The sequence below is a fragment of the Gadus morhua genome, unplaced genomic scaffold (genome assembly GCF_902167405.1).
Source record: "Gadus morhua unplaced genomic scaffold, gadMor3.0, whole genome shotgun sequence".
NCBI lineage: Eukaryota > Metazoa > Chordata > Actinopteri > Gadiformes > Gadidae > Gadus > Gadus morhua.
In genome coordinates, this window is record NW_021963985.1 from 59,301 (window position 1) to 76,784 (window position 17,484).

The 17,484-nt window shown below is 44.5% G+C and overlaps 2 non-coding genes across 2 annotated transcripts; both read right to left on the reverse strand.

Moving 5' to 3' along the window:
- Positions 1–1,856: 1,856 nt before the first annotated feature.
- On the reverse strand, positions 1,857–1,929 carry trnat-ugu (transfer RNA threonine (anticodon UGU)). Its single transcript has one exon. It is a non-coding gene; the product is annotated as a tRNA-Thr (tRNA).
- Positions 1,930–6,961: 5,032 nt separating this feature from the next.
- On the reverse strand, positions 6,962–7,043 carry trnas-aga (transfer RNA serine (anticodon AGA)). Its single transcript has one exon. It is a non-coding gene; the product is annotated as a tRNA-Ser (tRNA).
- Between the last annotated feature and the right edge of the window lie 10,441 nt (positions 7,044–17,484).

Sequence of the window (17,484 nt, forward strand, 5' to 3'; positions counted from 1 at the left end):
TTCTACATGAGAAGCATACGCTTTGCCGTTGAGAGAAGTCCCCTGTGTTACTTCAATTGTACATTTGTAAAAACCGATTCCTGAAGCTTTGCTTAACGATAGAAGGGACAAATAGGTCATCAGTTGGCACTAGGGTATCATACATTTTATAGAGAATTTTGCTTGCCTGCCGCTGTTGTCATTGATGGAAAGTCTATTGCATTGATGGATTGCAAGTTTACAACCACAAGCAAGATTGCCAGTTAGGACAATTCCGTTTTTTTTAACTGCAAGAAACACTTTTATCACATCTACACCAGGGGCCGTGTTCACAAAGCATTTTATCTTACCGCTAGGAGTGCTCCTAACTCGCGCTAAAACATTTTACGTAGGAGTTTTTTCTTAAAAGTTATTCACAAAGCCGCTGAGACCTACTCTTACTAAGGATAAATCACAAAGAGTGAACTAAGAGTGACGCGCCGTTGCTATGGATTACGTCAATTCTCGTGCACGAGTTTAGAAGCTGTCAGTTCGGTGATTGGTTGTTCAGACGAGCCCACTGAATCACCGAAAAACAAGGAAATAGCCTAGGCTAGAAATGAATTCCTATTAAGTAGTTATAGTTGCAGTTAGCAGAATACACGCATGATGACAATTTTGTGCAGACCACGATAATGACGTTGTAGCCTGCACGTTCAAGAGAGAGAGAAAGCAAACAATAAAAATACGTAAAATCTAAAAGAAAATAAATGTTACGAACTACCCAAGTGTTGACTGATTTGTGCCAAGGTGTTTACCTAAAATGTGTTTTCAAAGTGATCCCTAAATGCCTGTCCACTCGGTTCCACACGGCCAAATTCCTTGTAATGTTGATCGCCATCATCATCATCATCATCATCATCATCATCATCATCATCATCATCGTCTGGCTGTGGAATGTTCCTCCGCCTTGCAGAGGTTGTGTAGAATGGCACATACAGTGATTACTGTGCTTGCCCTCTCTGGGGTGAGGCGTATTTCGCCGTGGAGGACATGAAACCGACGTTTCATCTGCCCAATTCCTCTCTCCACAACATTTCGTGCATGTTTGTGTGCTCGCAAAGAGCCAATACGATGTGTTTCTACGCATAGGACTAAGCGTAATCTGCGTAATCACTTACATTTAAACTGTTCTCCCGGTTGTGGATTGAGGTAGGGTGTCTAGAGCCACGTCTTGCATGGATAGTCACTGTCACCCAGCAAGTGACACCCAACTGGTAGGCCTACATCTCAAAAAGCTGCCTCAGACCGCTCACCATTAAAATGCGCGAATCATGGGTAGCTGAAGATCCAGGCCACTTTGCAACAACATCCAGTAGGCTATGTTAAAATTTGCATCAAAAACAACCTGCGTTTTGATGGAATGCACTTTCTTCCTATTGACGAACACGGTCCTCGTCTTTTGATGGCGCAATTATTTTTATTTTTTTATAAGTTATATATTTTTTTTTATAACTTATAATTTTTAGAACATTTTATTTCGGGACTAATCGGATTATTCCTGTTAGTCGGGGATGTTATTGCATCGGGCATTAACTCCACAATAAGTTGAATACCCTAACATTTCGCCTCGCAGGCATTTTAAGATTCTTTGTGAATAGGTCTTACTGAGTTAGGAGTCCTCTTGAGGACTTTTAAGCTCTCCTAGACTTAGGTGCTACTTTTAGTCCTAAAATACTTTGTGAATTGCTCTTAGTGAAAAAAGTTAGGAGTCCTAAATTTAAGAGTGACACGCCCATTATTTTTAGGAGTTACTCTAAATTCGCCAGTTAGGACCTACTTTTAGCCCTAAGATCCTTTGTGAATACTGCCCCAGATGATGCTGTTGCAAAAAGTGTAGGTACTGCTGGGAGTTGAACCAGGGTCTCCTGTTTACAAGACAGGCGCTTTCACCAGCTAAGCCACAGTACCCCTATTGTATTATATACTTGAGACACCAATGAAAAAGGTCTCATGTAGCCTGACCAGATCATGTGCTAAGCTATCACAACTGGCGGCTAAAGGAATTCCAATTGAGTAGGTTACTTACATTATACAACTTACTGATGTGATTAGAACACTACCTCTTCTGTGAACTAGACAGTCACTATGACAGTCCCAGCCACAGCACCCCTCTCAGTTCAGGAGAAATGCTTCAGCAAATTATTGGGAAGACAACGAAAGAGGTCTGCAGTACCATGACATATTTCTGTTGATCCTTTAAACAGTCCCTTAAACATACACTGATTAACCTGTACAGTTGACGGCAGGATTCGAACCTGCGCGGGGCCCCAATGGATTTCTAGTCCATCACCTTAACCACACAGTTTTGACATTTCAATTCTCTATCATGTTTCCAAACATTAGCATTCTGCAACATTTTTGGTAGGTAAAGCATTGCGTGACCTCATTTTGTTTAAAGATTCATTACACAGTAACATTCAGCAATGTTTCGTGATCGGATCATTTTTTGACTTCTACCTTATATAAGGGATTCATTCATAATCATCGCGTCACCTCCACTACAATTTGGAGATGCCGGGGATTGAACCGGGGACCACTGACAATGGCTCCGCATGCACTACGCAGCTTTATGTTTATAATGTTTTTATTGTTAGTTTTTTTGTACGTACTGCACTGTCGCTCATTCAGTATGATCGACTGGCACTTTTGGAAATTCGTTCGTCACTTAAAAACTGAGTTTTTCTCAACTTACCGGAGTGCTTGCTGTGACTCCTTTGTCTTACCGCCGGTATGCCTACCAATACGCCGACGGAAGAGAAAGAAGAGAGGCAAGCGAGCCGGCATCCTGTGCAGATCTCGGACGAGATACTGCAACCCACCGCTTCCAAGCATTCTACTAGCGAATGTGCAATCTTTGGACAATAAACTGGACGAGCTACACGCACGGATTGAATTCCAGCGGGACATTGCAAACTGTTGTGTACTGGCGTTTACCGAGACCTGGCTGGATCCTATGGTGCCTGACTCTGTCATAATCTAATCAGCTCCGTTATTGTCACAGCAGTATACATTCCACCGCAGGCGGACAAAACGTGCGCGTTAGAGGAACTTTACAGAGTAATTAATGGACTTGAGGATGCTCACCCTGAGGCGGTTTCTATTGTTGTTGGAGACTTCAATAGGACCAATATGAAGAAAGTTTTACCGAAGTACTATCAACACATAAACTTTCCTACCCGGGGTGATCAGATTCTTGACCATTGCTACTCACAGATTCGAAAGTGTTACAAACCCCTCCACCGCCCCACTTTCGGAAAATCGGATCACACCTCCATTATGCTTATCCCTACCTACAGACAGCGCCTAAAACAGGAAAAACCGGTTTCTAGGGCAGTTCAACGCTGGAGTGCTGAAGCCATTAGCACTCTGCAGGACTGCTTTGACACAACAGACTGGCAGATGTTCTTTGTTGCAGCTGATGGGGACATCAATGAATACACAGACTCTGTCTCCTCACACATCTCCAAATGCATTGATGATGTCGTACCTAGGGTCAGCGTTAAGACCTTCCCAAACCAAAAGCCCTGGGTAAATGGTAATGTCCGTGCTAAGCTCAAAGCACGGTCCTCTGCCTTTAACTCTGGTGACCAGGAGGCTTTGGGGAAGTCCAGATGTGACCTGCGGACGGCCATCAGAGATGCAAAGAGAGAATACAGGGACAAGCTGGAGTCCACCTACCTCAGCTCTGACCCCCGACGCCTGTGGGGTGGCCTGCGACACATCACTGGCTATAAAGGGAGAAATAACAGTGATGATCAGCCTGCCGCCTCTCTCCCTGACGACCTCAACACCTTTTTACGGAAGGTTTGAGGCAACCAACCCCCTTCCTTCAGCAAGATTGGCCGAGGACCAGGACGACTACACTCTGTCCCTGACCGTGGCTGACGTGAGGCGAGAGCTCCAAAGGGTGAACCCCCGGAAGTCATCGGGGCCCGATGGAGTCCCAGGCCGCGTCCTCAGGGGGTGCGCTGACCAGCTTGCGGAGGTATTCACCTCCATATTCAACTTATCACTGCATCTGTCTGAAGTCCCCACCTGCTTCAAGCAGGCCACCATCATCCCATACCAAAGAAAACATCAGTAACCTGCTTGAATGACTACCGCCCTGTAGCACTGACCTCCACAATTATGAAGTGCTTTGAGCGGCTGGTCAGAACCCACATCTGCTCTACCCTTCCCAACACCCTGGACCCCTTTCAGTTTGCATACCGTCCAACCGATCAACAGACGATGCCATTGCCCTAGCTACACACGCCACCCTCTCCCACCTGGAAAAGAGCAACACATATGTGAGGATGCTGTTTGTGGACTACAGCTCAGCATTCAACACTATTGTGCCTGCCAAGCTCGTCCCGAAGCTCAGGGGCCTGGGTCTTAAAACACCCCTGTGCAACTGGATCCTGGACTTCCTGACGAGCAGACCCCAGGTGGTGAGAATGGGCAACCACACCTCCTCCTCACTGACCCTGAGTACCGGGGCCCCCCAGGGCTGCGTACTCAGTCCCCTCCTGTACTCCCTGTACACGCATGACTGTGTGGCAACACACAGTTCCAACATCATCCTGAAGTTTGCAGACGACACTACCATCCTGGGTCTCATCTCTAACAACGATGAGACCGCCTATAGAGCTGAGGTAAGGGTCTTGGCAGAATGGTGCCAAGACAACAACCTGTCTCTCAACGTCTGCAAAACAAGGAAATGATCGTGGATTTCAGGAAGCTGCAGAGGGGGGGTCAGGACCCCATACACATCGAGGGAGCTGAAGTGGAGAGAGTCTCCAACTTCAAATTCCTCGGTGTGTACATCAAGGATGACCTAACCTGGTCCATGCAGGCAGGCTCAGCAGTCAAACTGCACAGAAGCGGCTATACTTCTTGAGGAGACTCAAGAAGTTTGGCATGTCTTCAAAAACTTTAACAAACTTTTACAGATGCACCATTGAGAGCATCCTCTCAGGCTGCATCACTGCCTGGTATGGTAGCTGCTCCGCTGCCGACCGCAAGGCCCTGCAGAGGGTGGTGAAGACAGCGGAGCGTATCACCGGCAGCCATCTCCCCTCCGTGCAAGGCATCTACAACAGTAGATGCCTGAGGAAAGCAAAAAAGATTCTAAAGGACAACAGCCACCCAGGCTATGGACCTGTTCTCATTGCTGCCGTCTGGTAGACGCTACCGGAGCATCCGAACACGGACTACCAGACTCACAAATAGCTTTTTCCCCCTGGCTGTAAGGCTTCTGAATCAGAAACACTGAACCTCTGAACAGTTGCCACCTCCACCTACTCCCTGCTCCCCCACTCATACAATTCACTTCATAGATATATTTGCACAATTTTAAAAACTTTTAACTTATCCTAGCAGTTATCCTTAGCTAATTCGAACCGACGATTTTGTTTTTTAATTTGTTGTATGTTAATGTTACATTTTATATGGTTATTGTCATAGTGTATAGAGTTTTATGTTATTTTTGTTATATGTATGACGTCTACTGCGTAGATGACTGATGCTTGCCAAGTCGTAAGAATTTTGCTGTGCTGAAGCAATTTGGTACATGCAACAATAAACACACTTTGACTTCTACCTTATATAAGAATTCATTCATAATCATCGCGTCACCTTCACTACAATTTGGAGATGCCGAGGATGGAACCCAGGACTTCATACAAGCGAATCATGAGCTCTACCACTGAGCTACATCCCTTTTTGTAATAATCAGTACATCTCTACTATCAATACCTGAAGCTTTGCTTAATGATACAGCCAATCAATAGGTTGACTTGCACTAGGCATCCTAAGAGATGAAGATATTTCGCCTGCCTGCTAAAGCAGAGGTGGTAAACTGGTGTGGCAGATTTCAATCATGGAGCGGGGGATCCAATGGATTTCTAGTGCATCAGCTTAACCGCTTGGCCAGGACAATGGTGCTTATCGACCTCAAGTCTATCAGTTGTTCGAACAGTAGCAGACTGCAACGCTTGAGGCTGTGTGATCAAATTGTGAAATAGTCCTACACCGTTGACCACAGCTTGCTTTGATCACATCTTAGTGATCGGACCTCGGCACTCCTACATGAGAAGCTTTACAGATGAGCCGAAAACAGATTACTTCAATTGTACATGTGGCAACCGATACATGAAAGTTTGCTTAACGATACAAGAGGGGAAATCGGTTATCGACTGGCAGTATGGTATCATACATTTCTTAGAGAAGTAGTCTGCGTTACAGATAGCAGAACTGGCCAACGCTTGTCGGCAGGCCTGAATCTTCGTCGTGACGCAACAATGTTTTTCTCTTCTGTGGCTGTCAACACTTAGTGCATCAACGTACCGTACTCATATCAATGTGTTGACCGGCACTAGCTTTTGAGCGCATAAAAGCGTGCGCTTTTGAAATCGCACGCACTGATTAACCTGTATCGTTGACGACAACACAGTTTCAATTCTCTCACTTGTTTCGAACATTAGCATTCGGCAACATCTTTGGTAGGTTAAGCATTGCGTGACCTCATTTGATTAAAATAGCACTCACATGACTTTTCTAGGGCAATCAAATTGATATGCCGGTGTTTGAACCCGTGGCCTCATACATGCAAAGCATGCGCTCTACCACTGAGCTACATCCCCTTCCTGCTCAAGAATTTACATTTTAAACCTGCTTCCGAACACACCAAGGGTTTTCTCGTCCATGGCAATCAGCACCTGGACCGGACAACACTAGTCTTCGGATCTATCAGACCTTTAAATATTAACATTTTATGTTTTGAGAACATGTTGTCAGAAAATATCGATTGCTAAGTGCCTTTCCAGATAATGCCAGATTTTAAATATGGCGCCTTCTTCATGCTTAGATTAACATATTTGCACTGATTTGATGCAGTTTCACTGTAATATGTGTATGTGTTGGCTGAACAAGGGAATGAAAGATCGTATTCAGATAAAACAGTTGTCAGCAGGATTCGAACCTGCGCGGGGAGACCCCAATGGATTTCTAGTCCATCGCCTTAACCACTCGGCCACGACAACACACTATTAGAGTTTCAAGTCTCTGGCTTTTTTGAACAGGAAGAGTCTGGAACACTTAGGGTAGGTTAAGCCTTGCTTGATCTAATTTTGAAATAGTCTTCAAATTGACTGAAGCTAGCTTTGATCACATCTTGGAGACGGCAGGCATTGAACCTCAGGCCTTCTACATGAGAAGCATACGCTTTGCCGTTGAGAGAAGTCCCCTGTGTTACTTCAATTGTACATCTGTAAAACCGATTCCTGAAGCTTTGCTTAACGATAGAAGGGACAAATAGGTCATCAGTTGGCACTAGTGTATCATACATTTTATAGAGAATTTTGCTTGCCTGCCGCCGTTGTCATTGATGGAAAGTCTATTGCATTGATGGATGCAAGTTTACAACCACAAGCAAGATTGCCAGTTAAGACAATTCCGTTTTTTTTAACTGCAAGAAACACTTTTATCACATCTACACCAGATGATGCTGTTGCAAACTGTGTAGGTACTGCTGGGAGTTGAACCCAGGGTCTCCTGTTTACAAGACACCAGCTAAGCCACAGTACCCCTATTGTATTATTTACTTGAGACACCAATGAAAAAGGTCTCATGTAGCCTGACCCGATCATGTGTTAAGCTATCAGAACTGGCGGCTAAAGGAATTCCAATTGAGTAGGTTACTTACATTATACAACTTACTGATGTGATTAGAACACTACCTCTTCTGTGAACTAGACAGTCACTATGACAGTCCCAGCCACAGCACCCCTCTCAGTTCAGGAGAAATGCTTCAGCAAATTATTGGGAAGACAACGAAAGAGGTCTGCAGTACCATGACATATTTCTGTTGATCCTTTAAACAGTCCCTTAAACATACACTGATTAACCTGTACAGTAGACGGCAGGATTCGAACCTGCACGGGGAGACCCCAATGGATTTCTAGTCCATCACCTTAACCACACAGTTTCGACATTTCAATTCTCTATCATGTTCAAACATTAGCATTCTGCAACATTTTTGGTAGGTAAAGCATTGCGTGACCTCATTTTGTTTAAAGATTCATTACACAGTAACATTCAGCAATGTTTCGTGATCGGATCATTTTCATAATTTTTCATAATCATCGCGTCACCTTCACTACAATTTGGAGATGCCGGGGATTGAACCTAGGACCTCATACATGCAAATCAATAGGTTGACTTGCACTAGGCCATCCTAAGAGATGAAGATATTTGGCCTGCCTGCTAATAGCAGAGGTGGTAAACTGGTGTGGCAGATTTCAATCATGGAGCGGGGGATCCAATGGATTTCTAGTGCATCAGCTTAACCGCTTGGCCAGGACAATGGTGCTTATCGACCTCAAGTCTATCAGTTGTTCGAACAGTAACAGACTGCAACGCTTGAGGCTGTGTGATCAAATTGTGAAATAGTCCTACACCCTTGACCACAGCTTGCTTTGATCACATCTTAGTGATCGGACCTCAGCACTCCTACATGAGAAGCTATACAGATGAGCCGAAAACAGATTACTTCAATTGTACATGTGGCAACCGATACATGAAAGCTTGCTTAACGATACAAGAGGGGAAATCGGTTATCGACTGGCAGTACGGTATCATACATTTCTTAGAGAAGTAGTCTGCGTACAGATAGCAGAACTGGCCAACGCTTGTCGGCAGGCCTGAATCTTCGTCGTGACGCAACAATGTTTTTCTCTTCTGTGGCTGTCAACACTTAGTGCATAAACGTACCGGACTCATATCAATGTGTTGACCGGCACTAGCTTTTCAGCGCACACTAGCTTTTCAGCGCACAAAAGCGTGCGCTTTTGAAATCGCACGCACTGATTAACCTGTATCGTTGACGACAACACAGTTTCAATTCTCTCACTTGTTTCAGACATTAGCATTAGGCAACATCTTTGGTAGGTTAAGCATTGCGTGACCTCATTTGATTAAAATAGCACTCACCTGACTTTTCTAGGGCAATCAAATGGAGATGCCGGGGATTGAACCCGGGGCCTCATACATGCAAAGCATGCACTCTACCACTGAGCATAGGCACTGTTTGGGGAAATATAATTCTCCCATTGGTTTGGGGAAGGAAAATCATGCGGACGGACATAGTGGAAACGGAAAATGGAAACGGAAAAGGCTTGGATGGAGTAGACTATGGAAAGAAAGACCAGAGGGGAGAAGAGGCTGGAGAGAAAGAGAATAAATATGATAAAGAACTGACCGTGAGTGTTGAACTGATCGGGGAAGATCCAATAACGGTGATGGAGTTCATGAGAGTGATGAAAGAGTGTGTGGGGTGTTGATGGCGTGCCGTAAAACAGGATTGAAAAATTATGTGCAGACGTAATGGTAGTTGTGAGAAGGTGAAATCCTCCCCATTCTCACTGTCTCGCATTCGAGTAATTATTAGTATTATTATTATATTGTGTGTGCGTGTGTGTATATATTAGATTGGGCTGGTGTGAAGTTAGTCTTCCGTCGCTTAGGTAAATGTTCCCCCAACTAATGGTCTGGCCCATATGGCCGTGATTGGTCCAATTACCATTCCCCTATTTAAGGGCCTTTTCATTTGGTGTTTGGGGCTGAGGGTGGTGCTGGCTTGAAGTGAGGCCAGTACGAAAAAAGTATGTTTGGGTTATGATATGCTATTTTATGTTATCTTAGTTTGGTTTGCTGACTGATGCAGTCATTTCCTTTTCATTTTGAACGTTGCTCTATTTTTTGTGAATGTTTTGGAGAGATTAAAACTTCACTTTTCTTAGTCGTCAGTCCATTGCCCTAATTTTTGCCCACACTCGCAATTTCCAGCTAGCCGTATCCCAGATACGTGGGGCGACCACGCCGGTCCCTCACAGTAGTATAAAAAGTGCTATCTGAGAGATATCCTCTATCCATCGATATCTCTAGTCTTTATAGTGCAACACTTAAAAGCCGTTGCTTTAGTTATTTCAAGATTTCGTTTATATGTACTTAAAGGATTTTTTAAGTACACAGGGAGAGAGGGAGAGAGGGAGAGAGGGGGAGAGGGGGAGAGGGGGAGAGAGGGAGAGGGAGAGAGAGAGAAAGAGAGAGAGACTCTCTGTAGGGTAACTGTAGGCCTACAGAAAGACTGTCTGTCTCTCTGTAGGTTCTTCTGTTAATCAAGTAAATATTTTAATGAGAGTTTCCTTAAGTATTATAAGATATGAGTGACTTAAATGACTTATTTACTTATTGTAGCATTGTTAACATAATGTTAATGTGAATGTCATGAATGTTGTCCATCATTTTGGGCATCTGGCAAGGATGCCCACCGGGCGCCTCCCTTGGGAGGTGTTTCAGGCACGTCCAGTTGGGAGGAGACCTCGGGGAAGACCCAGGACTAGGTGGAGAGTGAGTGAGTAGATCAGGAAAGTCTCTCATCTCTCTCTCTCTCTCTCTCTCTCTTAGAGACGCTCTTTCATTTACAGCTCTGGTTACACATGATACCACCAACACACACACCACACACACTAACACATTAACACAACACAACACCAATACACAACACACACACAACAACACACCACAACACACACACACACACACACACACAACAACAAACACACACACACACACATTCATTTGACTTTTGCAGGAAAGTCAAATGAAAAGCATTTAGAAACCACCACTGGACTCGTAGTTGAGGTGAAATACTGTCGGGTCCCACTGACCGTCCTTAGCGTCCTAACCCTAACCCTCACCCTGACCCTGAACCTAACCCTCACCCTGACCCTGACCCTGACCTTAACCCTCACCCTGACCCTGACCCTTACCCTGACTCTTACCCTGACCCTAACCCTGACCCTGACCCTCACTCTCACCCTAACCCTAACCCTGACCCTGACCCAAACCCTGACCCTAACCCTCCCACCATCCGACTTAGAGGTTAAGTTAGTGTTAAGGTTCTACCTTAAAGCTTCTCCACACAGAGCAGCAGCTGGAGCACAAGTTGAATCAGTCTCTAAAGCGCCAACCAGTGGACAAAGATGGGACTAGTGATGATAGGACGCATGAAAACCAAACTTACTTTAGACACACGGATTGAGACTCCACTGTTGTGTGTGTGGTCATATCCTCCCTCCACACACTGATGAAGAGGTGATGGGGACTCCACTGTTGTGTGTGTGGTCATATCCTCCCTCCACACACTGATGAAGAGGTAATGGGGACTCCACTGTTGTGTGTGTGGTCATATCCTCCCTCCACACACTGATGAAGAGGTGATGGAGACTCCACTGTTGTGTGTGGTAATATCCTCCCTCCACACACTGATGGGCAACCTGGATTGTGGTTGTCCAGAGCTATATACTATACAGACTATATAGATATAGTGTTTGTATATATATATCAAATAAATGATTGTGATGTAAATGTTTGATTGGCCATTTTCATTTGATGCCTCAAATAGTGATTTAAATAGGCCTATTTGCTTTACAGTAAAAAAAATAGGGGTGTTTTTAAGTTTCATAAACATCCGGGGCGTTTGTATGCTTTATTTTGCATGCAAATTGTTTCAGAATGCTTTACCTTTAACAAAGAAAATACAGTTTATTATAGCTTTCCATAGCTGCCTGACTGCTGTGCTGCTCATCCCCAAACATCTTAAGTTCCATTCAAATTATTTCAGAGTAAAATGAATACAAGTGAGACAGACCTTACACACACACGGATCTGACTGGGGATAGGAGAGGTTAAATCACTTGAGGTGGTAAACAGGTTATGTTTTTAAACTGTTTATTCTCTTGCCAGATGGACTATCTAGACTAGGCTACTTTTAAATATTTGTAATTTTATTTATTTTACCCAAAAATTATATTCGGGGCTAATCAAAATGATTCATGTATTTAACAATGTACGTTGTTAAATACATGAATAGGCTTCAATTTAGTAGTAACATGAATGTTTTATATTTTTACAAAATGGATAATGTGAACATTGCCGAATAACATTCATCATGTATATTAAATGTATTGCAGGAGTTTAGCTAGACATTAACCAAGTTAAAGGACAATTAATGAACCGCACCAAACATGCAGAAGTCAATGTAGGATTTGAATATACAGTATAAACAAAAACACCTGACAGAACATTAATGCATACAATACATTTGCAAAGAAAAGCAGAGGAAACCATTTTCCCAAATTAATCATTGCAAAATGTCCCAACCATTCAGAAGGCAGGTGAAGAGGTTTGTGTTAAAGCAGTCCTCCCTGACCAGCTCTGTCCCTGACTCTAAACCCTGACTCAACCCTAACGCTGAACCCTCTGAGGGCAGAAAGACGCTCCTTCCGTGTAAAGGTTCAAGAAGACACTCCTTCAGAGTAAAGGTTCAAGAAGACACTCCTTCAGAGTAAAGGTTCAAACATATATTCCTATGCTTTATTATGCATGCAAATTTCTTCATAATGCTTTACCTAAATTAAAAAAATACGTGGTTCATTATAGCTTTAAATAGCTACCTGACTGCTGTGCTGCTTTCAAGTTATTTCAGAGTAAAATAAATACGTGAGACAGACAATACACAAACACACACACACGCACACACACACACACACACACACACACACACAACACACACACACACACACACACACACACACACACCACACACACACACACACACACACACACGGATCTGACTGGGGATAGGATGAGTTAATTCACTTGAGGTGGTAAACAGGTTATACTTTTAAACTGTTTATTTTCTTGCCAGAAGGACTATCTAGACTAGGCTACTTATTATAGATATTTTTTTTTTACCCAAAAATTATATTCAGGGCTAATTCAATAATATCCGGGGCTTTAGCCCCGAATAAAATGGCATAGTGATGGCACTGGTCAATGCATTGTGTGTGTGTGTGTGTGTGTGTGTGTGTGTGGTGTGTGTGTGTGTGTGTGTGGTGTGTGTGTGTGTGTGTGTGTGTGTGTGTGTGTGTGTGTGTGTGTACCAGTGACCACTATAAGCGGGTGGGTAACTTGGAGGCAGGCTGTCCGGCCCACCCAATTAGAAGCAATGCATGGTAATGGTATATTCTTTGGTATTAATTAATTGTCTGAATTAGATTTGACATTTTGTTGGACAGCAAACGAACAGCTCCGTCCGATAGTGGGTCTGGACTTCCACCAACATTTTTTCATTCATTTTCTTCTATTTTGATTGGGTGGGCATGGCGCACATTTGGGTGGGCTAAGCCCACCCTTGCCCCTGGCTGCCGCCGGCCCTGCTACAGACCTGACCCCAGCCCCTATGGACCCCCGGTGGGGGGCCCGGAGCCTCGCCGACCCAGCCACTACACCTTGGGGACCAGGACTCCGGAGCTGGCCCTCCCGCTGGGCCTGGACGTGAGTCTCTTCTGACGAGGTCGCTGCTTTTACCGCGTTCTCCGAGTCTGCTTCATCACGTCGTGTGCTGCGTGCGGAACGCGTCCGTCGGCCCAGGGGCGTTTTTTTGGCGTTTTACGTGCCTTGTTTTCACGGGTCCGTGCCCATACGTCATCTAGCTCCATTTAGACTAATACTGTAAATCTATCCACCGTCTTCCATCGGTCAGAAACGGAGACTCAGCTGCTGGAGAAGGGCCTCAGTTTTCATCCCCACCCCCCGTATCGCAGATAAACTAGAATTCCTTAGAGATGTCCACCATTACAACCGGTCACTTAAGTGAACAGAACCCTTCCATGGCCGACCCGGTGGGCCCATTCCACCCCTTCAGGGGCCGTCCAGCTGGGGACCACCGCCGGGCGCCTTGTGGGAGAACCTCACCCCACTCCTCCGTACCAATAAACACACCGCCATGCATAACCACCCAACAACACTTTAGAAACACCCAACCCTACTGAACAAGAATACACAGCACTTAGACACCTGTCTAATTACAAACACATAGTTATCAAACCCGCTGACAAAGGCTCCAGACAGTCATCTTAGATACACAACAATACCTCTTAGAAGCACACAGACAGTTAGGGAACACACTACATTACAGACCCATACAGGATCCACTCCAATTGGTCAGGGAACAACAAATTCCCAATATATTGAGTGACCCCCATCAACGTATATACATCACACATAGACAGAAAGTATATCTAGGCGGTCCAGACCCTCCCCAAGTCCTGGACGGTCCCTTTCTTAGTGTCGCCGGGGCGGTCCATCATCTCCCACTGTGGGAGAGAGTCCTCTGCAGCAGCTGAGTCAGGTGGTCTTCCCCAACAGCTTCCCTGAGGTGACCCCTGACATCAGGAGCGGAGACGATCAGGGGCGGCAGCCACACACACACACACATCGTACCCCTCATCAGCACATTGACACAAAACATCACACACACAAACTGAAGCACAACACAACAACCCCACACTCCAGAATCATAAAATAATATCAGCTTACAGGAAAGTCCTGGGACCTCCAGGATGTCCTGGTGCGGGCCGCTTCTCCACAGATATTAGAAGCCCCCCCCTCTCCACACCAAAGCCACTTTCAGCAGCTGGCGGTCATCAGGAACCAGCACGCCTCCACCTCCAGCCCTATTCCGCAAAAACTCACCATACTGGACAACAACATCATCTACGCCATCACATGCTCCCAATGCCACATCATATATGTCGGCGACACAAAGCACACGATACTCACCAGACTTAAACAGCACTTATATACTATTCACTATTATATACTAGGCACACTCAACACTTCCAAACACAGCCCATTACCTCACTGTTCATCACCGGGCTGGAGGTGAAGGCGTGCTGGGCGGACAGACAGAGGAAGGAGGCGGAGCAGAGGTGGAGAGCCAAGCTTAAGACCCTCCCCCCCTTGGGCCTGAACATCAGGGAGTGGGGGCCGCACTGGGACGCTGCTGGGGGCGCTGGGGGGTCCCGGGACTCCTCCTGGGGGGTTCCCTGCATGGCGTCGGGTCCATTGTGTGTTTTAATATGCTGCATGTTTTTATCTTCACTGTGTGCTTCCTTTACATCATGATGTTATTGAGGCCTTCCACCTCTTTTACTGCCCTTATTTATTACATTGGAGGCTTCCTTTATGTGAAAGGAAGCCTATCTTTATTTATATACCTATTTATTTATTTATTCATTTAATCTATTTTGCACTTATCTGCCAGCACTCATCTTTACCCTGTGTGTTTTTAATACTTCTTTCATGCTTTTCCCATGTTTTTATATATATATATGTATATATGTATATGTGTACATTTTTTAATTAAAGGGGTTCCTGCATTATTGTTTTTTTTTTTTTTTTTTTTTTTAATTGATTATTGATTATTATGAATTCACTGAGATTGAATTCTGATTCAGATTGCAGTGTGCTCCTCTTTATACATATATTTTGTGTTTATGCGCATAATTCCCTTTCTATGAGAGGATGTGTATGGATGGGCCCTGCCTGGGTTCCCCTGAGGGTCAGAAAAGGGAATAGAACAGAAAGTAGACTTACCTTTGCTCCGCGCCTCCTCAGACCCCAGCTGCTGCTCCTACAATACGATACAAGACGGTATTAAATTAAACTGATAAACAGGGATTCTGAAAATATAACTTCAGTTCTGATGAACACTATTACAATATTACTATCACTGATGAATACTGTTATGATATTACTATCACTAATGAATACTGTTATAATATCACTATCACTAATAATAATAATAATAATAATACTTTTAATTTAGAGGCGCCTTTCAAGACACCCAAGGTCACCTAAGACACCCAAGGTCACCTAATCAATACTGTTATAATATTACTATCACTAAAGAAAACTGTTATAATATTACTATCACTAATGAATACTGTTATAATATTACTATCACTAATGAATACTGTTATAATATTACTATCACTAATGAATACTGTTATAATATTACTATCACTAATGAATACTGTTCTAATATTACTATCACTGATGAATGCTGTTATAATATTACTATCACTAATGAATACTGTTATTATATTACTATCACTAATGAATACTGTTATAATATTAGTATTGTCAAGTACTCTCCCTTTGTTCTGCATTCTCCACTTGAAGGAGATTGGTGCATCCACTCAGAGTTCCTTCTGGGTTTCACTTAATAAACAAACTGTTTCCTCTTTATCTTCTTTTATTGAAGCCTCAATTGATGGTCAGTTGTAAGTAATTCAGTTCTTAGCAAGGTGAAAAACCATCAAAAAACAGAAAAAGGAAACATTGATTTCACAATGTGAAATCAAATGCAAACAGAAAAATAAACATTTTTTATTCCATTATTTCCATTATTTTTTAACTTAAACTTACAGTTCTAAATATAAATAAATATAGTATTTACTTTAAATTATAACATCCCACCATAATCATTTTAAACATGAGCCCACTAAACAATCATGTACCATAATTCAATCCGTTTAACTTCAACAATCATATTGGGGCGAGCAGCAGGTGAAGGACGAGACGGGAGCCCAGGTTTAGCAGTCGGCCGCAGCTCCGCGCCCCATACACCGCTGGGCAACGGAGCTGCCTTTAATAACACCAGCACGATACACACTAGAACACACGCCACCATTCAACCACACTAACACTTTCAGTAATGGTGCAATGAACACAACATGAACACAAGAGTCACCAACACACCCCGACATCGATAAACCCCAACCCATGAACCCTGATTAGTTTACCAACCACAAATGACCCAGGAGGGCCCCGAAACGGTCCCACCCCCTAGAACAGGAGAACCCCCAGAATCCTTAGCGAAGGCCCTCGTCTGCCAGACCCCAGAGTCAGCAGGAGCCCTGGGGGTGTGGTCGGGGACCACCTCCTTCGGGGCCCCCACCTGATCCGTCGTAGGGGGCCGTTGGAGCGCCGTTCGGGGACCCCGTCCTCCGCCGCCCTCCGACGTCTGGCCCGTCGACGGCCACGCCGGCGGCTGGGACGAGGAGGGGTGGCGCGCCCCGTCCCCCCGCAGCCCTCCCCCAGCCCCAGCTGCCCACACTGCGGCGGTTGGTGTTTAGTCCCGTTAACACGGCAACAGTTTGACGTTATCCCGGGTAAAGTGTCGGGCAAGACGTTAGCCTAGGGCTAGTCATGGACCTACAGAGTGGCGAAGCCACGCCCCTTCCGGTAGAGCCCATGGGACCTATGAGATCGAAGAATATGAAAGGGTTTCAATGGAGAGAAAGTAATTATTTTCTGGTCCCAGCCTTTATATGCCCCGGGTTACACATATGATGTTTGTGGATTTAAATGACAATTTGTCATGCAAATAAAACTAAACATTTTCGTGAAGAAGTTTGATAATGTTTCCTAGGGGAGGATAAAAGCATCCAAAGAGGTGACAACCATTATGAGTTTGGGCATGTGGGGAGTTTCAGTTATGCCGGTGGGGAGATTGGCGGTCTTGTCCACGCCAGTCTCAGGGAGCGTGACGGCACATACGAGACAAGTAGT